The 25,972-nt window shown below is 44.0% G+C and overlaps 7 non-coding genes and 1 pseudogene across 7 annotated transcripts; 3 read left to right on the forward strand and 5 right to left on the reverse strand.

The window, feature by feature from the left end:
* LOC114429887 (ribonuclease inhibitor-like) overlaps positions 1–13,636 on the reverse strand; it is a 34,651-nt pseudogene extending 21,015 nt beyond the window's left edge.
* trnad-guc (transfer RNA aspartic acid (anticodon GUC)) lies at positions 578–649 on the forward strand. The gene has a single exon. It is a non-coding gene; the product is annotated as a tRNA-Asp (tRNA).
* trnaa-agc (transfer RNA alanine (anticodon AGC)) lies at positions 6,357–6,429 on the reverse strand. Its single transcript has one exon. It is a non-coding gene; the product is annotated as a tRNA-Ala (tRNA).
* On the reverse strand, positions 7,004–7,085 carry trnas-gcu (transfer RNA serine (anticodon GCU)). The gene has a single exon. It is a non-coding gene; the product is annotated as a tRNA-Ser (tRNA).
* Positions 11,342–11,413, forward strand: trnap-cgg (transfer RNA proline (anticodon CGG)). The gene has a single exon. It is a non-coding gene; the product is annotated as a tRNA-Pro (tRNA).
* A 4,503-nt stretch (positions 13,637–18,139) lies between the features above and the next one.
* Positions 18,140–18,212, reverse strand: trnar-ccu (transfer RNA arginine (anticodon CCU)). The gene has a single exon. It is a non-coding gene; the product is annotated as a tRNA-Arg (tRNA).
* Positions 18,213–21,915: 3,703 nt separating this feature from the next.
* On the reverse strand, positions 21,916–21,987 carry trnaq-uug (transfer RNA glutamine (anticodon UUG)). Its single transcript has one exon. It is a non-coding gene; the product is annotated as a tRNA-Gln (tRNA).
* Positions 21,988–23,857: 1,870 nt separating this feature from the next.
* On the forward strand, positions 23,858–23,929 carry trnat-cgu (transfer RNA threonine (anticodon CGU)). Its single transcript has one exon. It is a non-coding gene; the product is annotated as a tRNA-Thr (tRNA).
* The last annotated feature ends 2,043 nt before the right edge of the window (positions 23,930–25,972 follow it).

Consider the following 25,972-nt stretch of genomic DNA (forward strand, 5'->3'; position numbering starts at 1 on the left):
ATAGGAGGGACCACTGTAATGCAAACATGTGATTTGCTGATTCTGGTGTTTTTAGGTTTTGATTTAAATTCCACAAAATCATTTATTTGCATTCAATTATTTTTGATTGTAACCATATATAATTCATACTTCTGTCTGTGTTCTAAGAGTCTTAAAAATATGTGGTTTCCTTTTTATTTACAGTGTGCATGTCATGTGACTTATGAACGTACAGTTTGTGCATATATATAAACAGTTTGATTTCCAGGTTGATGCAGCAACAGCTGCTGCTCTGACACCATTGTTCATGTCTTCCTCTCTCTGCACTGTGTTAACACACCTGAATGCTGCAGAGCATCTTCTTCTTTCCTGCTAAATAAATAATGGCCCTGTGGTCTGGTGGTGTCGGTTCACCTTGGACAGCGATGGACAGGAGGACAGGAAGGTCCGGCTGCTCTCAGCTGGGACCTGTGTGTGTCTGGGTGCACACACACCTGCAGTCTGCCCACAGTTACTGACGTAGCCACTCCGTCACACCCCAGCTGACACATGACCGCACCAGGTGGCTGCTGCTATGACAGATGGTGGTTGTCAGCATTCCTCGTTAGTATAGTGGATAGTATCTCCGCCTGTCACGCGGAAGACCGGGGTTCGATTCCCCGACGGGGAGAAAGACTTTTACCATCAGATAGGATGATACTGACCCTGTACATTGCTGCTGCAATAGAAAACATTTCCCAGTTTGGGATAAATAAAGTATTTGTTCTGTTCTGTTCTGTTCGTCTTGTGTCTTGTGAGCTTTAGATTATATTATTTCTTGGGCTCTGTGCTCTAAGTGTCTTAAAAATATGTGGTTTCCTTTATTTACAGTGGTGCATGTCATGTGACTTTACTTATGCAACATGTATGATAATGTTCTGTCTCCTCTCATTTCCAGACGTGCAGCCAAAAACATGTGCAGTGATGATATGTGACGGTATCATCATGGTCTCAGAGAGAAGAGCTGAGTGTGTCTGTTCTGATCTTTGTTGTGTCTCTTCTCCTCTGTAGTTTCTGCTTGTTGCTCCGTCACACGCCCTCTGCTGGTGAGCCGCGTCATTACACACAACCTCTGCTGCTGTCAGACTGTATAATAACCACTTCTGATAGGAGCAATATTCACACACCACAGTGTACAACACATTATTTATTTAGTTTCTGATGCACTATGTACAGTTTTCTTACAGACCACTTCTCCCTCCACTCACCTGTGCAATAACTGTTCATATGTAAACTGTTGATGATTCTATTCTATATTTTATTGGTAGTTTATTTTATCATATATATCTTTTCTTAACTTATCCTTTGCTGTCTGTACCTGCTGTTGCAAAAATGCAATTTCCCCATTGTGGGACTAATAAAGGTTTCTTAATCTTAATCTTAAGACTGTCTGGAGGACACACAGAGTGGACATGGGTCACAGAGTGCTGCTGCTGTTTGTGTCTCTGCAGCATGGGCAGCTGCTCCTGCTCCACTCGTCACCGGCTGATTGTTCACACCTGTGATCAGTCATCAGCCAATCCTGCTGCAGCTTCCATCTAGTATATGTGTCCAATGGAAGCTGAGCAACATGTCAGCTACACACATAGAAACACTACACATAGTTTGTCATATAAATAACATGGATTGAATCATGTTGTACAGTCAATGGAAACAAAAAGCACTGAGAGTGGTGCTGGTAGTGCAGCAGTGGATGGAGGCTGAAGTGCTGCCACCTAGTGTCAATATTTGGTATTAACTCTGACTACATATTCCACCTTTAACTCTCTGCCATATATACTGTGCCATGTGTGAAGTGAAAATAAAATGTGAATGTGAATTTATTGTAAAGAACTTTACTTATTATCCCTGTTATAAGTGAGCAGTGTGTGTGTGTGTTTGATGGAGCGTGTAATGTCTGCTCAGTGTTACTGATGCTGCTGTGTGTGATCTGAAAACTGATCAAACTGTGATGTGTCTGATGCTGACAGAAGAATCAGAGGTCAGACAGTCGGATCCTCCTCTGTGACACCTTTAACATCATATCAGAAATCTCTGTCTGCTTCTGGTACATGCAGCTGATCACCAGCAGGGGCTCACTGCTTTGCTGTCACTCAGTGTAACAATGGAACTGTTAGAATGATGGTGCGGCTCACACAGGTGTGTGTGGTTGAGGTTAATCAGTGCAACAATGTCAGCTTCTCTCTACAGACTGTGAGAGAAACAGTCTGACTGAAGACAGGAGGAGGCAGAAATGTCACTGTGTGGATGTCAGCTGCCAGAAAACACCACAGAAGACGAAGAAGAGGCAGAGGAAGAAGAAGAACAGAGAGGGGAAAGTGTTTGTGGTGACAGTGGATTGGAGTAAAGCTCAGCTGCTACAACAGAACAGTTTCTGAACACATGTGTAGCCACCAAAACTACACCTGGTACAACAAAGGATCACAGTGAGTGGAGGACCAAGGCTGGAACCAGAGGACCAGAGCTGAGCTCTGGAGGCCAGAGAAGTCCTCCTGCAGCCTCTGCTGAGTTTGTTCCTTTTGGCCCTCTGTTCTTTGTTCTTGCTGATCTTTTTGCAGTGTTTTGCTGAACATATCATGTGAGAATGTTTTTGACATAGCAGCCTGTATTTTGATTATTATGTTGGACTTTCTCTGGACACTTTATTTTGGCTGTTTGTTTAGTTTCCAGGATCATCATTTCACCATGATTCAGATAAAATTCAGATCACAGAAAGGCTGTTCTCACTTCAGTGAATGAATTATGGTTTTGTATATTCATTGGTCAACAGTGGTGGAATTGTAACCTTTTAAATGGGATTCTGTTTGGTTACCATAGAAACCACTGAGGAGGCACTGATGGCTGTGGGGCTGTTGGGGTTGCTGCTGCTGAGTGGAGTCGTTCTGGTGGTCATTATGATGGAGATGCTGCAGGGTTCATTGTGTTGGTGGTTGTGATGGGATGGTGGTCCCTGATGGGGTGCTGCCGAGTGGGGTCATTGTGGTACAGGTTAGGGGTGTGAAGTGGTCCCTCTCAAACCTGCAGTAGAAAGTCTTGAGGTCGCCAGCAGTGGGCCACCGTTATGTTATTGTGACTGGCAAACTCTTTAATCTCAACGTTATTTTAGCTAATATATATATATGCTCCACATTTTGATGACCCACAGTTTTTCTCCCGCATCATTAAATTGATCCCGTGTTTAAATTCACACCTGCTCATTATGGGGGGAGATTTGAATCTGTGTCTGGACCCAGGGATGGATCGGTCATCGGTTAGGCCTGGTTATCAAAATCTGCCTCTTGTCTAGAGACATTTCTTTCAAACTATGGTATCTCAGACGTTTTACTTCCTCCAAGTAGAGTGGACCTGGCTCACAGAGTGCTGCTGCTGTTTCTGTCTCTCTGTGAGCAGCATGTTAAACAGCAGGCTCTGAATAGTGACGTCATGATGTCACAGTCACATCAGTCTAATCTCCCAATCTGAGAGAGAGCTGTCATCAACAGCAGGAAGTGCAGGAAGCTCATGGTGTGCAGGCCTCTGATGTTTGGAGGCTTGTAGCAGCCAACAAGAAGGGAGTTTGTAAAAGTTCTCTGTAACTTTAGATGTGAGGATTCAGAAAGAACTTAGATCAGATATGTGCAGCACTTGTGCAACAGATACTCCAACAGTGACAGCTCTTCTGAAGAAAGCCTGAGGAGCTGAGACCTGGATGAGACACTGATACAGCTTTGCTCTGCTGACAGGAAGGATGAAAGCTGACCACACACACACACACACACACACACACACACACACACACACACACACACACACACACACACACACACACACACACACACACACACACACACACACACACACACACACACACACACACACACACACACACACCAACACACACAATCATACACACACTCTTACAGACATGCACACACATATATTGTCGCACCGGCTCAGAAAGTGTGACACATTGGGGAGGACAAACACAACTTTAACCGTTTGACCATTTATTGAAGAAAGAACAGTAGTTGTATACCAACAATTGACTAACAAGGAAATGTGCAAACAAAATACACCGCCATGCCTGCAGCAGGCTGGAGAGAGAGCAGCCCTCCTAGTAGGCCAGACGGGGAGAGAGAGAGTGAAGCAAACAGACTGGGAACTCTTAAACCGTCTCCAGCTCGTCAGCACAGGAGAGCTGCATAAGCTCAGGATCAGCTCCACCCAGCAACCTCCTGCACACACAGGGGAGAGACAGCAGCAACAACACAACACTCCCTGAGAGGCCAACACAGGGCCACAATATAGACACTGACACACACTAACACACAGACACACACACACAATACACTGCTTCAGACACACACACTGCCTGCTTCAACTGTGGAAAGGCTTCCTGTGCATCAGTGCAACAGGCTGTTGGGCCTTTGCAGGATCCTGCAGGGTCGACCCCAAAGTTCAGACTCACAGTTCATAGCAGGACTGAGCTGGATGCAGTCACAGCTCCTCACTGTGTGCAGCAGCTGGACTGAGCTGAACACTGGACTCAGACAGATTCAACATCCACACGCCAGTCACTGGAAGCCTTCAGAATGCTTCTCTCCTCACTCAGCTTCCAGTCCAGATCCAATACCTTACTGCAGGTAGTGACGGACCTGTCAGCTGTGTGTTAGAAATGCATGAATAAACAGCAGCTTCATGTTGATGCAGGACGTATGAGGGCGGAACACTGATGAGATGAAAAGATTCAGAGGAAAAGGCAGAAAGAGCAGAGCTGATAAGTCACATGACAGATGCACTGACACGCTCTCTAGTCAGCTCCTCCACCAATCAGGCGCTGCCTCGCTGCTCATGCAGCCAATCAGGTTGTAGCAGTACATTTAAAGCTCTCCTCTCTTCACTGTCGGCTCACATATGGCTCGTTGGTCTAGGGGTATGATTCTCGCTTCGTGTGCGAGAGGTCCCGGGTTCCAATCCCTAACCCAAACTGTATTCCATTGGAGACCAACTCCTTGTTGTTGACTCTTTTCAGTTCCTCTCTAACTACCACACAGCTTTACAAAGCTAACAAAGTTCTATTCAGACTCATCCCAATCCAGAGCAGTTGTTCCACAGTAACACCTGCAGGAGGACGTCATCACCCAGTATGTGACCTGCACTGTGAGCTGTAAGGTCTTATACAGACAGGTGTGTGTCTGTCCTCATCAAGTCCAATCAGTATCATCAAAGACAGCTGGACTCAGATGAAGGTGTAGAACCATCTGAAGGACGATCAGAAGAAATGGACGCACCTGGGTTCAATATATGAGAGTCACAGCAAAGGCTCTGATACTTAGGACCATGTCATATTTCACTTTGTCTTTTTAATACATCTGCAAACATGTCAACAGCTCTGTGTGTTTCTGTCAGTATGGGGAGCTGTGTGGACATTAATGAGGAAAAATGAACTTCAATGATTTTAGCAAATGGCTGCAATATAACAAAGTGAAACATTTAAGGGGGTCTGAATACTTCCAGCACCCACTGTACACATAACAAATGGATGTGACTGAAACAACAGCTCTGTGTGTAATATAAATATACAAACTAATGTGATTTGATCAGAACATTTTAAAAGACAGTGATGATCTGTTCTTATTGTCTAAACAGGAACAGTTGAAGCACAGCTTGCAGCCCCTGTATCTCAGGCTTCTCAGCTTCTCTTCAGATGTTTGGATGTTTCTGCTGGAACCTCTCATTTAATGACTCACATTTAGAACTTCTGACTTTATGTGGAGGAGGGATTGATTTTGGAATGAGGAGGCTGCAGCCTGGGATTCCACCACTAGATGTCAGCATTGCACAGCATTGGTGGTTCAGTTCAGATTGAGAGAATGCAAAGAGTGTGCAAAGCTGTCATCAAAGCAAAAGCTGGCTGCTTGGAAGAATGTCAAACATCAAACATATTCTGCTTGGTTTAACACTTTGTGTTCACTGCATCATTCCACATGTGTTCCTTCACAGCTCTGATGTCTTCCGGATGAATCTACAATGTAGAAAGTCATAAAAACAAAGACAAACCACTGAGTGACTTTTGACTGGTACATTTAAAATGTCATCATATGTCCTAACCAGCAGGGGGAGCACTGATCATAAACTCTCTGTCTCACATGTTATTGTCATGTGTTTTTATGGAAGATGATGCTGACTGTTGTTTTCTTGTTTCTCTCTGTAAACAGCTTGTAAACAGCAGCTTCCCTGAGGGAAACTCAGCTAATAAATGATGCTGTAACCTCTGGGACTTGATCTGCTGGGTGGGAGTCCACTACATTATCCATCCATCCTCATCCATCCAGCTACACCCTCCCTAAAATGCAGGCTGGAGGATGCGGGCATCGATCCCGCTACCTCTCACATGCTAAGCGAGCGCTCTACCATTTGAGCTAATCCCCCTTGTATAAAGGGTTAATCGCAAGTCAATCAGGACTCACTACTCTACATGAAGTGTACTAGTGAAGTGTTGGAAGCATCAGACTTTTAATCTGAGGGTCCAGGGTTCAAGTCCCTGTTTGGGCAGAACACTTTGTACTCCCTCTTGCTTGTACTCCCCTTCCCTCTCTGTTAATGTGCTTGGACAGAGCTCTGTGAACAGCCAGCCTCTTTGTGTCTTGCCCTCCTTGTGCAAGGTGTCAATGGTCGTCTTTTGGGCAACTGTCAAGTCAGCAGTCTTCCCGTGGTTGTGCAGCCTACAGAACTAGACTGAGACCATTTAAAGGCCTTTGCAGGTGTTTTGAGTTCATTATTTGGTTAGAGTGGCTCCAGGTGTCTTCAATATTGAACCTTTTCACATATTCTCATTTCCTGACCTACTGAATGTGGGTTTTCCATTAATGACTACAGCTGGACCAATGCACAGACTGTGGACTTCTCCATAGACAGGAGACCAGTATTACTGTCTTAAGTTGGAATGTTTATGACACCATCAACTGATGATCCTGTGTCAGGACGTTGACCTTAAAATATGAAACGACGAGGATGGGATTCGAACCCACGCGTGCAGAGCACAATGGATTAGCAGTCCATCGCCTTAACCACTCGGCCACCTCGTCTGTCTGATTAACATGTGTTCACGGCTTCGAGCGAAAATACGCTGCAAAACTTGAAAGAGGTCACAGCTTTTGCCTTAAACATAAGCATCTTGACAAGCATTGAAGGCCAGTTTTTGGAGTAGTTGTTTGGTTTCTCCATTGTACAGAACAGAGCATACCTCACTGCACTGGACTGCATATATCCAGGGGTGGACTGCATGTGTCCAGGGGTGGACTGCATGTGTCCAGGGGTGGACTGCATGTGTCCAGGGGTGGACTGCAAATATCCAAGGGTGGCAGTAACTGATTACAAATACTCAAGTTAGTGTAATTAAGTAGTTTTTCTGGGTACTTGTACTTTATTTTTAAGCCAGTACTTTTACTTGTACTTAAGTACAAATGTAACAAAATAATGTACTTTTACTATTTACTTACTGTCAGCCATTTTGTCTCCGTTAAAACAGTGGGTGTTGTGGCTAACAAAATCTAAACCTGTAGATAATTAGCTGCCCCTTTGTAATAATAGTGACACTTTTTCTGCTAATTGCATTATGTAATTGTTGATCACAATGACAGGTTAACAGGAGTACAGGATTACTAATGAATTTTGAGTTCATTCGGATTTACAGCTGTATCATTCTGCACCAGATGAAGCACATGATCTGAATCAGGTTGTGTCAGAGAAAGGCTGAAACCCTGCAGCACCTGTTTCTGACTGCTCTGACCACGCTGCCTTCTTCTCCAGTCTGCTCTCCAGTGATGTTGCTCCTTCTTCTTTCCCTCTGATTGAGCTCTGTGCTGCAGCCATTGCGACAGCCATCGCACCTCAGAGTGATCCAGCAGTGCCTCATGTTCAGCAGCATACAGTGAGCAGCTTTAATCTCTGGATTGACAGACTTTATCTGCGCAATAACTTGCAGAACAGAAAGTCTTCCAAAATATCTCCTTTCCAGGGATAGCACACCAAAACTATCAACTGAGCAGCACTGGAGATGCTCTGCTCTGTCGATTCATCCAACTGAAAGGAACATTTCTTACATGATCGCAGTCTATCCAGCAGCTGTGCCTGAATGTCAGCTGAGAGATCTTCTGTTCTCCTCCTCACCATGTCATTTGAAAAAGGTACAACTTTCAGTTTATTAGCTGCCTCTGTGCCAAGCAAAAGCTCACACCAGTCAGATCTCTGTCCACCTGTACAGTCACAAAGCCGGGGGCAGTGACGCTGTTTTCCGGGATGTCTGAGTGCAGTCCTTTTTTTCTAGCTCTCAGGAGCTGTATCCACCCTGAAGGACGGCGCCACAGGAAGTTAAAAGGCAGAAATCCGGAATAAGCAGCAGCATTCCAGAATAGTCAACAGAATTCCGGAATTATACGTAGAATTCAGGAGTAACAGTCAGTATTCTGGCAAGTCAGCAGTCCAGAAGGGAAAGCAACATCAGCAGTGGCTCAGTGGTAGAGCAGGATTGTGTGTCCTTGACCCACATTGCCTCCAGTGCTGGTCATTGTATGACACTGCTTGGCAGCAGCCTTAAGCAATTTCCCTTCTGGGATTATTAAAGTATTTTTTTTTAAAAAGTCAGCATAACAGAGGTTACAGCATCACTGAGTGCATTGTGCCTTCATTTTGTGCCTTGAATTTTGTGTGTGCCTCATTGTAGGTACATTTTTTTACACTTACACAAGTTTTTAATTATATGTTATATATGGAGTGAAGAGTAACGCAATTTCGATTCTCTGTATGTCCAGCACATATAGCAGATTTGACAATAAAGCTGACTTTGAATTAAAACGAGTGAGTTGTAAAAAAAAATTCACCCCCCCCTACAATTGACACTAGAAGAGAGCCTATCATTTGAGACCAGAATGTTTTTTTGTACCAGGCTGTAAACATGTTCATTTCTGCTTTCATTTTAACATGGGAGTCTGTGGGTAATAACACGCGTGAATTACAATTTTTCACACGTCGTAAACATTCCAACTTAAGACTAGTGGTTAAGACCTTCAAAACTCAGTGTGTAACATTGTTGGTAAAAACTGTTTGCTTTGGCATGTTTGTAGAGAAGATTGAAGCAAGGCGTCTGGACTTGTAGAGTTTTCCTGAAGAGGTTTCACTGCTCATCCAAGCAGCTTCATCAGTTGTTGATCTGTTGGTGGGGAAACATGGTTTATATGTGGTTGCAGACCTCAGTGGGTGGTCTGGATAAAACTCACAAACAATAGCACTAAATGTTTCCATAGTTACCTGTGATGATCTGGCTGCCTGTGCCAGGTGTGTCTAATGACTGGCTAACGACTAGGAGACTTGTGAAGTATACAAGGTTATTTACGCAATGACATGATACAGACCACGTATGTATTTGATTATATAAGCTTACACTTAGAGAAAAACACATCTATAACTCTTACAGAGTGTTAGGGAGGAACTCTTTGATGAGGTGAAGGCCGAAGCACTAGGAGCCACGGACCTAAGATAAATCAACCAACATAGAAGGGACAGAGTGTTTTCACAGTCATAAATATGTTAGACCAATTATGATAATTAGTAGGTGGAGATAAAAGGGCAACATGTCCCAATATGGAAATACCTACGATGGTCTTGAAGAACTGTTTATCTGTTATGCAAATGTACCTCAACTTTCAATAAAACTAGCCTGTGTACAGGGAGGGGCAGAACACGTATGGACGGGAGTGAAGCAGACTGAAAGGCCTGTGTTCACTGTGTTCTCCCTTTTGCAAAAGGCGAAACTACAAAACCCAGGGTATTTTCTTTCACTCAATGTTCTGAATACAGGAGACGGAATCTGACAATCCGGGGTGACCAGGGAAGGTCACGACAGACTGCTGGTAGACAGCCCATTGTTCTTGCTGTTAGCATGTGACTTGGAGTGAAACTTCCTGGGAATGGATGAAATAACTGCTTTGTATGTGGTAAAAAGATGAGGCCACCACCTCGAGAAGGTTTTTCCAGCTTAACATAGATGGCTTCCTTGACTTCCTCTCTGTCTAAAATGTGAACATTGTTGTCCTCAAAGGAGTGTCCTTTGTCTTTGAGGTGGAGGTGAACAGCTGAGTTTTGTCCTGAGGAGGTGGCTCTCCTGTGCTGAGCCATTCTCCTGTGGAGTGGTTGTTTAGTTTCTCCAATGTACAGATCAGAGCATTCCTCACTGCACTGGACTGCATATATGATATTGCTGTGGGAGTTTTATCCTTTGGGTGTACCAGTTTCTGTCTCAGGATTGTCCTCCAGCGGAGACTGCAACCTTAACACAGCGCCTTGGACGAAAAGCAGACTTGCAGAATCAAAGGCAGCATTTCGGAATGAAAAGCATTCCAGAATGAAATTCAAATTTCCGGAATGAAAGGCAGTAATCCAGAATAAGTGGCCTCATTCCAGAATAGACATCAGTATTCCGGAATGATAGGCAGAATTCCCGAATAACACTCTGTATAGTGGAACAGAAGTCAGCATGACATCATACTGGAATGAAAAGCATCCCAGAATGGAAGAAAGCATTCCCAAATGAAAGGCAGAAATCTAGAATGAGAGCATCCTGGAATAGACATCCATCCACCCACTCCAGAATGATAGGCAGGATTCCGGAATGGTAGACAAAATTCTGGAATTAAACCCCTAACCTGACAGTGGCCTGTGATGTCATGGAAGCGTGTGTTCCAAAATGAAAGGCAACATTCCAGGACAAAAGTCAGCATAACAGAATGAAAAGCAGATTTGTGGAATGAAAGATACCATTCCAGAATGAAAAGCAGTCCATAATGAAAGTCAAAATTTTAGAATGAAATGCAGAAATCCAGAATAAACAGTAGCATTCCAGTATAGACATCAGTATTCCGGAATGATAGGCAGAATTCCAGAATAACAGTCAAGTTAGTCAATAGGGCCGGTTAGCTCAATCCCCGTACGGCCAATCTGTGTTTTCATTGTTGAAGCATGGACATGCCTGTTTCACTTACTGTGTGCTGGTTGGTACATTGGACTCAAGGATTGGTTTTTGAAGACACTCCTCCAAGTGGTGTCTTCAGTTCTGCTACTATTCTGGTTGGGAATCTGAGTTATATGTTTTCAGGATCTCTGTGGGTGGATCTTGAAGGAACTCAGACTTTTAATCTGAGGGCCCAGGGTTCAAGTCCCTGTTCAACACTATATATTCCTAACCAGAAATCTTTGTACATATCTTTACCAATGTCAAACTAAGAAAAACATGTGCTTTGTGTTGTTCTTGCACTGACTGAAACATGAAAAGCAAGAGGTCACATGTGGCTCGTTGGTCTAGGGGTATGATTCTCGCTTCGGGTCCGAGAGGTCCCGGGTTCAAATCCTGGACGAGCCCTCTTCTTTCACCTTCAGTAGATTGAAGGTCTGTCTTATGTTTACATTTATAGCAATTATCTTTAACCCAAACAAGTTCATATTCCAACTTAGACCCTGTAAACAGCAGTCTGCTCAAACTCCTAGAAGCAATCTACAACTGATATTGTTTATTCAAGAGAAGAAGTCTTTGCACTGAGGACTAAAGTCAGAATGCAGCCCAAGGTCCAGGGAGAGCTGAGGAAGAAGTACAGGGGCTGTAAGGCAGGAGTGAAAGTAGAGGCTGCACGTAGACATTTTAAGCCAGCGATCCCCTCGGCAATAATAAGGAATGTCAACTCACTACTGAATAAGGAGATCAGGAGATCAGCCTCTGTCCTACCCGTCATCTGCCTCTGCTACTACTACGAAACTACTGTTGGTAAGTTTTCTGTCTTCTATTCAATAAGTTTATTATCTTTATGTGAAACAATGTGCATGCCTTAAGATAAATGGACCTTGGGTTTAAGAAGAAATGTCAGTCATTGTTCATGTTGGGGTAGACAGGCTACAAGCAGCTAAGATTAGTTAGCATTCGTTGTAGCTAACGTCTATGGTCCCGTCATATAGCTGTCAGAGGTAAGTGGTGAACACGGTTAGTACTTGGAGTTTTCTACACAGGCACGTTGAATTCATCCTTAACACACTGAGAGCACAGCTCGCCGCCAGCTAACGCAATCCAAAAGTGCTTTGCTTTACTTTTGTAGTGTAGCTGACAGGCTAACGTTAGCCCAGAGCTAACGCTCTGTGTTAGCCTAAGCAGCACTGAAAAAATCATGTTGGTCCAATTCAAATACATTATATTGCATTAACGTACTTGTTTTGAGTCAGGGCTACCAGTATTTATTGGATGGAAAAACTCAATTTAATTGAGTTCATCCAATGAGTATAGGTTAATCACAAAATAAATATACAGCAACAGTGATTAATGTGATTAAAATTGTAATCATGTGACGGCACTAGTTCAAACGTTTGAGTTCAAAGAACCGATGACCTACCAGTGGATGTCATGTCATGTCATAAGATATGCAGATATACAGATGAGAAATGCACAGAGATGTATTATGTCCTGTTATGATATCATGAAAAACTCTGAGTATTACACTGTAGGTGAGGATGTTATTGCACTAAGAGAAAAAACACTGTACTGTTTCCCCATCAGTGTCACTGGGTGTAAACATGGTGATAAAGTACAGAGGTTAGAGTACAGATGGACTGATGTTATACAGTCTGACCCCTGTCTGGACAAAGGTCTGTGGCTGAAGGAGACACCCAAGGTCCCCACTGTCTCATGTTTTTATATTTAACTTATTTTCACAGCACTTCATTAGTTTGTCATAATCAGCCACCATGTACAGGTGCATCTCCAAAAATGAGAATATTGTGGAAAAGGTCAATATTATAAACTAATGATGTCACACTGTGATCAGATGATGAACTCAAAACACCTGCAAAGCAGACACAATCATGGGGAAGACTGCTGACTGGACAGATGTTGAATAAATAAAAATAGTCAGCATGGTTATCCTCAGGAGCAATAATGGGAATATGACTCCCATCCATCACCCCTGCACACTGAGGGAACCTTGGGCACCAGTACAGCACCTCCCTGTGGATTAATCTGTACATTACAGGCAAGTGTCCCTGATCAGATGGCGGGTTACTGTCCCTAGCTGTCCTGAGGGTAAGCCAGTTCATCATCAGATTAGGGTCACTTCTACAATGGTGGTCCGTCAAATTGGCATGCTAACTGACATGCTAACATTTATTGGCTTGCAGCATGTTCCACCAACTGCACACAAGTGAGTTACCTTGGCTGGGCGCTCTTCTGCCTCAAGAGATGATTCCCTGGCCCTCTTCAGTCCAGAGGTGGATGGGGAGTCATCTCTGTCTTTTAGTTCTTCCACGGAGGCCTGCCTTAGGGACAGCCGCACAAATACCTCCCTGAGGGACTTTGCCCGGCCAAGGTTTTTGTGTAAGGCGTAAAAACGCTCCTGTGTATCAATGTTATGACACATGAAGGAGGACACTGCCTCCTTCATGGTCGGATTGTTGTCCTCAAAGTTCTGTGGAAAAAAGACAAGCAAAAGGCGACATCTGTATGGATCATAGGGCATTCAGGGAAACTGGGAGAGTATCTGAAACTTACGTAGGTAGCCACAGCACTGCGGATATCCAGAAGGGTGGGCCGTCCCTCCAGGCCCATTTCGGCCTGGAGGGACAATATTTTGGGTTATATTTTGGGTTCGATTCCTGGCCAATGCAATGACCCTTTTAACCGAGGAACATGTGAGGGGACATATATTCACCTTCACATCTATACTGTTGTTCAGTAAGCTGTTTTTATATGTGTTAACAGACCTACCTGACTTCTGTTAACATCACTGTGACATACACACAGAGGCACTACACTTCACAGACGAGCTTCAATGGTACAGTGCACATTTGAAACAAGAGCACTTACCATCACTGGTAGTGAAGGTGTCACAGGAAGAATTACTGTGATGTTTTACCTTTAGAGCCTTTTATAGAACACATTCATTTGATTTAAATTAAGAATGTTTGTTGGTGCAGTAGCCAGCATGAGCACTGTAGATGTCTTTATTTTAAAAAGAAAAAGAAAAAAGACCATGTTTCACCTCTTTCTGAGCCTCGTTAGTGCAGTAGGCAGCGAGTCAGTCTCATAATCTGAAGATTGTGACTTCAACCCTCACAAGGGGCACTTGTTACCTGTGATGATCTGGCTGACTGGGCCAGGTGTGTCTAACGACTGGCTAATGACAATGAAACTGCCGGAGGGGGACTGGTTGACTGTTGTTTTCTTGCTTCTCTCTTTAAACAGCTTGTAAACAGCAGCTTCCCTGTGGGGAAACTCAGGTAATAAGTGATGCTGCATCAGCTCTCACCTGTTTACAGCTCTGTCCCTTCATCCCTTCCTAGCAGACTTCACTCACATTCAATCTCTAACGATGGGCCGTCAACTAGTCCTGCACATGGCCCAGACACACTTTCTGGTTGTTAACTGTATAGTATATTTAAATAAGATAAGATAAGATAAGATAAGATAAAACTTTATTAATCCCGAAGGAAATTCTTGTGCCAGAGGTATTAAGTTACATTAAATGCAGTTAAGTACAGAGTATAAGAGTATAAGTGTCACTATAATCCAAAAAGAGTACAGTACGCGGTATGAGCACAATATATGATACATGGATACAATATGGAGATGTAAGGTGCTAAGTAAACACAATATAGGAATGACAGTGATGCCTGACATGATTATCTAGTGCTTCTCCCTACAGAAAGGGGAGGAGTTATACAGTCTGATGGCCACTGGCAGGAAGGACCTCCTGTGGCGTTCTGTGCTGCTCCTCGGTAGTCTCAGTCTACCGCTGAATGTGCTCCTGTAGGACAGCAGTGTGTCGTGCAGGGGGTGAGACGTGTTGTTACGAATACTGAGGAGTTTCCTCAGTATCCTCCTCTCCGTCACCTCCACCACAGACTCCAGCTCCACTCCCAGCACCGAGCCAGCCTTCCTAATGAGCTTGTTGAGTCTGTTGGTGTCGGCCGCCTTCATCCTGCTGCCCCAGCACACTACAGCGTAGAAGATGACGCTGGAGACCACCGAGTGGTAAAACATCTGCAGCATGGTCTGGCAGACGTTAAAGGACCTGAGTCTCCTCAGTAGATACAGGCGACTCTGTCCCTTCCTGTATATTGCCTCTGCGTTTGTGGACCAGTCCAGTTTGTGGTCAATGTGGACACCCAGGTATTTGTAGCTGTCCACAATGTCCACGTTGGTACCCTTGATGCTGACCGGGTTAGGGAGTGTCTGGTGCTTCCTGAAGTCCACCACCAGCTCTCTTGTCTTTGTGACATTCAGCTGCAGGTGGTTCTGTCCGCACCACTCCACAAAGCTGTCCACCACACTCATATACTCCACCTCCCGACCTCTGCTGGTACAGCCCACAATGGCAGAGTCATCCGAGAACTTCTGCAGGTGGCAGGACTGTGAGCAGTGTCTGAAGTCCGATGTATAGAGTGTGAACAGGAATGGAGACAGTACCGTGCCCTGGGGTGCCCCCGTGCTGCTCACTATCGTGTCCGAGACGATGTTCCTCAGCCTCACAAATTGTGGTCGACCTGTAAGATAGTTAGTGATCCAGGTGACCAGTGGGGTCTCTACCTGCATGTCCAGGAGCTTCCTATTCAAAAGGGCAGGCTGCACGGTGTTAAACGCACTGGAAAAATCAAAGAACATGATTCTAACAGTGTTACCTGCCTCCTCCAAGTAGGTGTGTGCTCTGTGCAGCAGGTAGATGATGGCGTCCTCCACTCCAATACGGGGCTGGTAAGCAAACTGCAGGGGGTCCAGCGATGGTTCCACAACAGCACGCAGGTGTTTCAGGACCAGCCTCTCCAGAGACTTCATCACATGTGAAGTCAGAGCAACTGGTCTGTAGTCGCTGTGTGTGCTTGGATGTTTGGTCTTGGGCACAGGAACAAGGCATGTTGTCTTCCACAGGGCAGGGACAGTCATCAGGCTCAGACTCAGGGAGAAGATGTGCTGGAAGACCCCACACAGCTGTGTGGCACAGTCCCTGAGTACTCTGGGGCTGAGTCCGTCCGGTCCTGCAGCTTTTCCCGGTCGTAGTCGACTGAACTCCCTCCTCACATCTTCTGTGGTGATGGCAACTGTGGACACAGAAGAGCAGAGAGAGAGATCTGATGGGGGAGGGTGGGGGGTTGTTAATGGAAGGTGGGGTAAGGGGGGCAGGGTGATGTTATTGATGGGAAGGTGAAACTGGTTAGTATGGTTAGGGGGAGGGGGAGGAGGAGGTACATTGTTGTTATTGACAGGTGTTAATGGTGCATCACAGGGAGGGGGAGGGTGGTCAGGGAGTGGACTATCAAACCTGTTGAAAAACAGGTTCAGCTGGTTGGCCTCCTGCAGATCTCCATCCATCAGCTGGTCAGAGGTCCTATTGTGGCCGGTGATGGTTCGCATGCCACTCCATACCTCCCTCAAGTTGTTCCGGGCAAGTTGGCTCTCCAGCTTCCTCCTGTAGCTCTCCTTGCCCTCTCCAATCTTCTCCTTCACCTCTGCCTGGGCCCTCCTCATCTCCTCTCTGTCTCCACTCAAGAAGGCTGTCTTCTTTCTGTTGAGTGATGCCTTGATGTCCTTTGTCACCCATGGTTTATTGTTTGGAAAGCAGCGTATTGACCTGGTGGGGATTAGAGAATCTGTACAAAAATGAACATATTCTGTGATACAGTCTGTGAGTGTGTCTACATCCTCACCGTGAGTGTCACAGAACACATCCCAGTCAGTCACCTCAAAACATCCCTGCAGGGTCTCCAGGGCTTCCGGTGTCCACCTCCGTACAGTTTTGGTGGTCACCGGCTGCCGCTGTACTGCTGGTATATACTGGGGTTTGAGGTGGACTAGGCTATGGTCTGATCTGCCCAAGGGAGGGAGAGCTATGGAGCTGTATGCCTCTTTAACATTAGCATACAGTAAATCTAGAGTTTTATTTTCTCTTGTTTTACAGTCCACAAACTGCCTGAAAGTGGGCAGAGTTGATTTCAGATTAACATGGTTAAAATCGCCAGAAATCGCTATGAAGGCATTAGGGTGCTGGGTCTGAAGCCTCGCGGTCACAGAGCTGATGACGTCAGTAGCCCGCGACGCCTCAGCCGAGGGAGCAATGTAAACAACGAGTACAATGGCGTGAGAGAACTCTCTGGGCAAATAATACGGACGTAGACTCACCGCTAGCAGTTCAATGTCCGGGCTGCACACACGCTCCTTTACCGTAACGTGTCCCGGGCTGCACCACCGGTTGTTCACGTAGAGCGCCAGTCCCCCTCCTTTCTTCCTGCCGCTCTCGGTGCAGTTCCTGTCCGCCCGTACCAACTGAAAGCCGGCTAAACTCACGGTAGAGTCCGGTATGTTTGCGTGCAGCCACGTCTCTGTAAAGCACATTACAGACGCCTCACGAAACACACACTCGCTCTTTGTGAGAGATGTTAACTCTTCCATCTTATTACCCAGTGATCTAACATTACCCATGACGATAGAAGGAAGATACGGCTTGTATCTTCTTTTCCTCAGCTGTCTTCTTTTGCCCCCTCTGCTTCCACGTTGTTTCCTTCTTAGTTCTTTGGGGATTTCGTGTCGCTGGCCATACATCCCACTGTGCTGGAGACTCATCAGCTGATCCCTGGTGTAAACAATGGAGCCCTGGCGTGTTTCCGTCACGGCCGAGACGCGGCATGATAAAAGTGCTCCAAAAGCGATGAAGACCACGAAGAAAGTCCGAAAAAGACGCATTATTGAAGTGCCTGACCGCTTATACTTCGATTTAGTACGAAGTAGAGTGTTTAGAGTAGAAATAAATTACGAAAAACAACTTAATACACCCGCGGTGTGCGGAGCTTCTCTGGCTGGCTGCTACCGCGAGGCCGCGCCGGAAGCAAATAATTAGTTTCATGTTTACTTAATATTTTGAAGTGTAAAAATGTTTCACCAAAGACGTTGAGTAGAGCCTGCTTATTGTTTTTAGAGTGTATATCAGTTCACTGTGCAGCATAGTGCTCATGAAAAGTGAGCTGCTGACACATGGAGTTTAGGGAAAACATTGAAATGCATTTTCACACAGGTTGGTTTGGTCCACTGACCAGTGGACACAGAACACTCTGCTGTAAACACCCCAGATGGGACTCGAACCCACAATCCCTGGCTTAGGAGGCCAGTGCCTTATCCATTAGGCCACTGGGGCTGATATGATCTGTATCCACTGCACATTTTTCCATCCATGAGATCGCACGTTTCTCCCTCGTCAACGATCCTGAACTGCTCGACTTCTTCTACATAATAGCTGTCAAGGAAACAATAGCTTAGCATTATACAGTGAGATGGTGTGGATGTGTTGTGTTATGTTTTTTTATCATTGTTAAAAATGACTCTAATTTGTATCACATATTTTGTGTGAAACCATATACCTGCCATTGCCAAGAGTCAAGGATGCAGATATGAAGGAGAGCATCAAGTTCTCTCACTATCAGATCACCAATGGGAACCTTGTCCTCCCATAAACTTTAAAAAAAAAATCACAAGTACAATAACAATGTCATATATAAATATTTTTTAATTTCACTGCATCAAATTGTTTTTAAAATAACTTCAGACGTAATTAGACATTGAACATTTTTTTTTCTTCTTTTGAAATATTTTTTAACATTTTAAGGCAATCACTGCAGATGACATCATGACGCATTTTGCAGACATGGGCCCCACATTTGGCACAGTGTGCCCCACATTTGGCACAGTGGCTCCACACACGTCTGCGCTGGAAGCACAAAGTGCACTGCTTGCGGCTTTTAGATGGCCCTGGCCCTTCTTTTTCTTCCTCTTCTTCTTCTTCTTTTCCTTCTTCCTTCTTCCTGAAGGACCAGGTTTTCTGGCTGTTCCATGCAGGATCGACAGCCACAAAGAGTACAAAAGCATTGAAGCCATTAAGACATGTCCAGCATGTGATATAAAATGCACGTTGGCCCTCTCGGTGTCTTGCGCCGGCACGAGTATGTACCACACATCTGAAAAAGAAATGCTCAGATGGTTTGAATACATTTACACACAACCTTCTTATTATGAAAAAGAGTCTGAAATCTTCCAATAATATGTAAAATATGGAATACAATTGAATAAATAGTATGGCTATATCAGACAATCACAATAATACATAATAATACTACATACAAATGTATTTACTTAACATGTACATAAGTAAATAACTTGGGTAATAATTGATATGTTGCTTACCTGGTCCAGGTGGTCCACAGCTCCTTTGGCTTTGCTGTAGTCCAGGATGATCTGGGGCTTTAACTTACCAGACTCCTGGAATACTGGCTCCCCGTTTTTTGTACTGCGGAGGACCACATTCTTCGTACATACGACACTGCTGTCCAGTCCTGGGTGAATGCAAAGCAAGAGGACAGCACCTGTCTCTGCTTCACGGTGAGCAGCTGCTGGGGGAGCTCTGGCTTATTTTTTCGCACTGTCCCGACCAGAGCAATCTTGCCCTTTTGGAGCTCTGCAGCCAGGGGGAAAGATGTAAAAAATTGCCCGCAGTCACTGTGTAGCCCTTTTCAGTTAAGATAAGATAAGATAAGATAAAACTTTATTAATCCCGAAGGAAATTCTTAGCTGAAGGACCACCCGCATCCCCTGGTTCCGTTCTCTGGGTGCTGATGCGGCAGACCTCTGTGTACAACTCCAATCTCCATGCATAGGAGGTCTGCACATCACTCAGCACCCAGATTTTTAACCCGTACTTGGCGGGTTTGGAGGGAATGTATTGTTTGAACGAACAGCGGCCCCTGAAAGGGACCAGCTGTTCATTAACACATACATCCCTCGCTGGGTTATATATTTTTGGGATGCAGGTGGTCCATTGGGTCCACAGATCTCGCACAGGAGCCAGCTTGTCTCACCTGTGGCGCTCTGGCCAGGACAGTCGATCATCAAATCACATAGCGAGGTTGATGGAGGAAAACCTTTTTTGGGACATCTTGGCTGCAAAAATGACCCTCCCTGTTGTTTCATCCCAGAGGCTCTTCATGGACTCGTGTCTGGACCGGTACATGCCGCCCAGGATCAGCAGCCCCAGGAATTCACGCAGCTCCTCAAGATCCACATCTCTCCATTGTGGCACTGAATGCCTTCAATGCTTTTGCTTTTGAAAGGTCCACAGCTGTGTGGTAGCGCTGCAGTGTCTCTCTGAGTCTTTCTTTGTGTCTTTGCTTCTTTTTAACGTCCCGGGCAGGAGCAGGTGAGTGATCGCAGTTCCGCCGACGTCACAGGTTGAGGGAAAAAAGGGCAATCGGGCAGTTCAACACAAATTTTAGAATTCAAATGTAAATGTTCAAATGTCTGATCCATCACCAGAACACTGGGAAACACATTTACTACCCTTTGTGTCATCAGGGACAAAAATGTCCGCTTCTAAAAACTGCTCTAAAAACTTAACAGATTCATATTTTTCTGCATAAATATGTGGAACAACTTCAGGACTGCTCAGAACTACCAAACATGACATCATTGGAGGAGTTTAACACTTTAAATGCCAGGTAGATTGCATGATGCAAATATTTCATGTAAAAATGCACAAAACAAGTTATTGTACAAGTTGGGAGGCTCAGGCATTATTTTATATCTGTCATGTCAAAGTTTATCCAAAATATTGAGTTGGAGTTATTAGTGTTTGTGTTGCAGCAGTTTTAAATGGTGTTTTCCACTTAGGTCCATTAACTCCTATTATAATACTACATTTTAATATCAGAGCCATAACAACATGGAATCATGCATTTCTTAATGTAAGGGTTTCATTTGTGAGGACATGTCAAAGTTCATGATCATAAATTCAGCTTCACATTCTTCATTTCACTGCTTCTAAGACAAAAACATGTTCTGACCTGAAATCACAGTCAGTGATTCAAATGAAAGTGAAACATCATCAACATTTAAAGCACAAAGTTGAAGCTGCTGTCACTTCCACACACTCTGCTTCTACACACAGCACAGACTCACTGAGGAACCAGAACCCAACCAGAACCCAGCATGTAGAGGCTGAGTGAATGTGGTGCTGAAGGTGTGGAGGTGGATCAGTGTGTCAGAGGAGAGTCTGTAGAAGGACAGAGTGCCAGCAGGACAGTCCACATACACTGCTGCTCTGTCAGAGCCAGAGGAGGAGGAGATGGATGTTTCTCTGTTATTGTGACAGACAGAGTAACCACAATCAGAGCAGCTCAGACTCCAGGACTGATTGTTTGCTCCAAACCTGCAGTCATCACTGTTTCCTTTCCTTCTGATTCTTCTGTAACTCACTGATATATGAACCCCTCCTGTCCTCTGAAACTGTTGTGTGGTCCCACCACCACCTCTCCTTCAATGGACAGCATCCAAGCACTGGGCTTCATCATCTCACCTGAAATGAGGAGTTTTTTTCAATTTCACATAGATGGCGGAAAGAGTCATCTATGTGAAAAAACCATCAGCTCTCACCTGTTTACAACTCTGTCCTTTCATCCCTTCCTAGCAGGTTTCACCCCCATTTAAACTCTAATGATGGGCTATCAACTAGTCCTGCACAAGTCCCTGGCATAGTTTCTGGCTATACATGTTACACTCTATACAGTGTGTTATACAGCTATAACACACTTACCGTACATTGCAGCAGCTATCCACTGATGTTAGCATTAATGTGCTAGTTAGTGTGTGTGTGTTGACAGTCTGCTATAGTCATCTGGGTGGAAAGACAGCATTTCTCATCATCTATGGAGGCTTGGGATACAGTTACAAAATAAATCTAGTCAATGCATATTCTAATCTAATCTCTAATCCAATTATTTTACACCAACTACTGACTGTTGACTACTATGACTACTGTTAGATTAGGACACCAGTATTACCATCCAAACAAAAGGTTCCACTGAGATTTGAACTCAGATCGCTGGAGTCAAAGTCCAGAGTGCTAACCATTACACCATGGAACCTGCTTCACATGGATCTTCTTCTCCTCTTCTACCCGGCGAGACTGTCCTCCATGAGGAGACTGTCCTCCATGTCTAGATAAGGCTTGTCCTGTCCTGTGATTTTTGTGACTTTTTATTCCCTGAACACCCTGCTTTGCTATCCTTGGGATAATTTTTTGACATGGAGCTAATAAATTGGTCGCTCAGTGCATTGGACAACATTTTCTCACAAAGAAAGACATCACCGGGAGAACCCCTCTGCCCTGAAGGGACCCTAGAAGATGTGGAGGATCTATTCATCTATTGGACATTGGTAGTAGGCATACTTCTGAATTGCGTGGGACTCAGATCTCATTCCAGGGGGAGCTGCTGAGCCATGTGGCCACGCCCACATATGACGATTTGGGGGTTTTAAAAGGTGCACAGGGGCTGATGTCATGATAGAGTAAGAGGCAGGTAGGATGAACAAATCAAGAAACACAGCAGCTTTCTCTATGGTGGCGAAGGGTCAACTTCATGACGTTGCCCCGCCCACACGGTGTAACATGCATTTATGCTTGCATTTCAGAATCAGAATCAGAAATACTTTATTGATTCTGATTCTGAAATGCAAGCATAAATGCATGTTACACCGTTATAGCCGTGTAACACCGTTAAGCTATAGCTTCATAGCTGTAGTTTCAGCAGCCAGTTTAATACCGTTCATGTCTATATTTGATATAACAGACATGATATATTGATATAACATCCTTTAATGCTTTTGTTGCTTTATTACTTGAACTTTTGTCGCTGAGCTCCGATGCTTTTTGATGAAGCATTTTAGCAACAGACTGTTGCACTGTGTCCGTCTTTATTGTGATGACAGCTCCTATTTCTTCACACTTTAGATGTTCCTAAAAGTAGAGTGTGCATCACACACTGTACAGTATTTATCAAGTATTATTGTTCCTCCAGTGCACCATTTCTTCTGTATAATTATTATTAGCAGTTATTACTGAAGATCGATGCCCCTACAAATATTCCAACTTACTGTAAATTCAGTTGTAGGCTGATTCATCACTGTCATTTCTCCATTGTTGTTGATGGATAACCAACTTTAGATATTTTTAATGAACAATAAATGCCCTGAAGCTCTGAAGTGTATTGTTTTTACACTGCACACCTGGTTTGGATCTTACAATGGTAACCTAAACATCACAGGAACTATACAAGAACAACCTCATGGAGGCTTCAGTGGTGTTTGTAATAAAACACTATCCTTCTTTTTTCACAAACAGTACAATACAGCACATGTGACTCCACAATGAGCAAAGCAGAGACCGCAGACCACGTAACACGGCGTTACTATGCTGGAAAAAACATGTCTGCCTGTGAGCTTCTGTTATGTACTGTAGCATCCTAACTTCCATCCTTACAAACCACCTGTCCTCTGTTTAAAATGTGGACATTATTGTCCTCAAAAGAATGACTGTCCTTTCTCTTTGAGGTGAAGATGGACTGCTGAGTGTTGTCCTGTGGATGTGTCTCTTCTGTCCTGTGCTCTTTACCTGTGGGGTGGCTGTGGGTTTTTATTGACTAATAACATATCAGTTCTAGAATGATGTGTGTGTGTTTGATGTGATTTGATGTGTGTGTTTATCTGGTTTTAGGGGTCAGTGTGTTCATCCATACGCGGCCGCCTGTGTTGATGTAAATGTGTGTGTCCTGTTAGCCATGATCATGCTGAGACAGAATAATGCTGGAAAAAGCTCCCAGCTGTTAGACCTGAAGGTAAAGCTGCATGCTGTTGTGGTTTCTCTGAGTGTAGGATCACAAGACTTCTGCTGTTTTATGTTGTGTGTGTTGATCACGATCAGTGATCAATTCAGAAGTTAAAAGAAAAAGCCGTGGTGGCGTGGTGGCCAAGTGGTAAGGTGTTGGTCTCGTAAACCAAAGATCATGGGTTCAATTCCCATCCATGCCTTCAAAGATCTGTAGGAGGTTCCTTTTAAAGAAAGACAAAACCCATTGAGAGTAAAAACTATAGACAGAGCTTCCGTGATGTCACCCATTTGTTTCTGAAGAGCCGTTCTGAGGCTCGTGGGAGCCGCCATGTTGGAAGCATCACGTCCGCCAAAAACTCCAAATACGTACAAAGAGGGGGAGCACGAGTGGAGTTTGGGGGCGGGCGATCATGAAAGCAGGAAACTCGCATTGTTATATGTCAGCCTTCTGCTGCTCAAGTGGCAACGCCTATAATTATGCAGAATTTTAAGTCCGAATATAATTAAAACGAGTAAGTTATATAAAAAAAATCCCCCCCATACAATTGACACTAGAAGAGAACCTATCATCTGAGACCAGAATGTTTTTTTTTACCAGGCTGTAAACATGTTCATTCCTGCTGTGAAGTCGGACATTTTAACATGGGGGTCTATGGGAAATGACTCGCTTTTGGAGCCAGCCCCCAGTGGTTGCGGCATGAATTACAAGTTTTGACACTTCCGCATGGGCTTCAAGTTTGAACCCCGAAGGTTGCCGTCTGACAACACCACACAAAACAAAGATGTGTTAACCCTCATGCGTTGTTCGGGACATTTTTGTCCTCTGAGAGAAATTTTTCTGTTTATTTTGGCCATAACTTTGTCAATATGTGGACAAATTGAATCATTTTTCCTCAATAAGCTTAATTTTACATAAATTTTGTTAATATGATTTTAAAATTTTTCATAGGTCAACGGTACACTGTGGGCAAATTTTACCCCCTAATGTGTTGTTCGGGGACAAAAACGTCCCCTAACTTTAACGGTTTTAAAAATATATTAGATAAATATTTTTTTGAAATTTTTTTGCATAGACCTTTTAATTAACTTCAGTTCTAATCAACAGTAGTGAAAAAATCATTTTCCCCCAGGATTTTAACCCTTTAATCACCAATTTTATAAGGGGTGGTGCTGAAAATTGAAAAAAAAACACACAAAATGGCTCATTTTTAATAGAAAAGGTGAATGTGGACTGGATTCTTTTGAACCTTTATTATAGTCTTGGTCATGTCAAACATCAGTAAAAAAATTGACTTTATTGCATTATTAGTTTTTGCACAGCACTGGATTTTCTTTTTTTCTCCCATTTTGTCCCATAGACTTCCATTATAAACACACTTTTTTTGACTGCACAGCCATGGCACTACATAATCATGCATTCTTGATTGTTGGTGGTTTACCCTGTTGGTAGGAGGTAACATTTGTGATTTTTACAGTTAACAACTTAATTACCATATTAACCCTTTACCTGCAGGCCTGTGCTCATGTACTGTAGTTTCTGGCTTAAGTATATGGAGTTATAGGGAGTATTTTAGCACATAATTGTGTGTCTACACACTGTGTGTGTATGTTAGAGAGGAAGAGAGCCATTTGCACACTGTCAGGGAAGGAAAGTCAGGAAAATAAAGTTACTAAGTAAGTGAAGTGTACCTAATTCAGACGTACAACGGCAATGCATAAGCATGTAAAATGAAAACATCCAGGAGTTCTGGCGTCTGAAGTTGTGGATGGGTAAAATAGCTGTTTTTTTTTTTTTTTTAGCTTTCGGAAAACACGTCCTCCAGTAGAGTGACTTTACTTTTAGGTTAGTGTCTCAGTTGAGATCACTGAATTAGTCTAAGTGAGGTCTAAGTGCCCCTTTTCCATGGTGTGTTGCGCTCCACACGACCATACGTACATGTGCATGTTACTAAATAGACACCATAGATAGATAACTTGATAACATAATAAATAATCATTGACTAACCAAATCTAATCTACAGTTTAGTCCCCTACTAAAATTAGTATTAAAAGTAGTTTAGTAAAGTAAAGTAAAGTAAATTTGTTGCAGCCCTAAAAGTAAGTGCCGGGCCCTTTGATGCTGAGAGGTTCAGACTAAACAAAACAAAAACACTAGTGGACTTGCATGCATCCTCCTGGTCATTTAATGGTGACAAGAGCAGCAAGCAGCATGAAGAGAGGATTCACCTGTGCATGAGTGAAGG

This window comes from Parambassis ranga, unplaced genomic scaffold (genome assembly GCF_900634625.1).
Source record: "Parambassis ranga unplaced genomic scaffold, fParRan2.1 scaffold_21_arrow_ctg1, whole genome shotgun sequence".
Taxonomy (NCBI): Eukaryota; Metazoa; Chordata; class Actinopteri; family Ambassidae; genus Parambassis; species Parambassis ranga.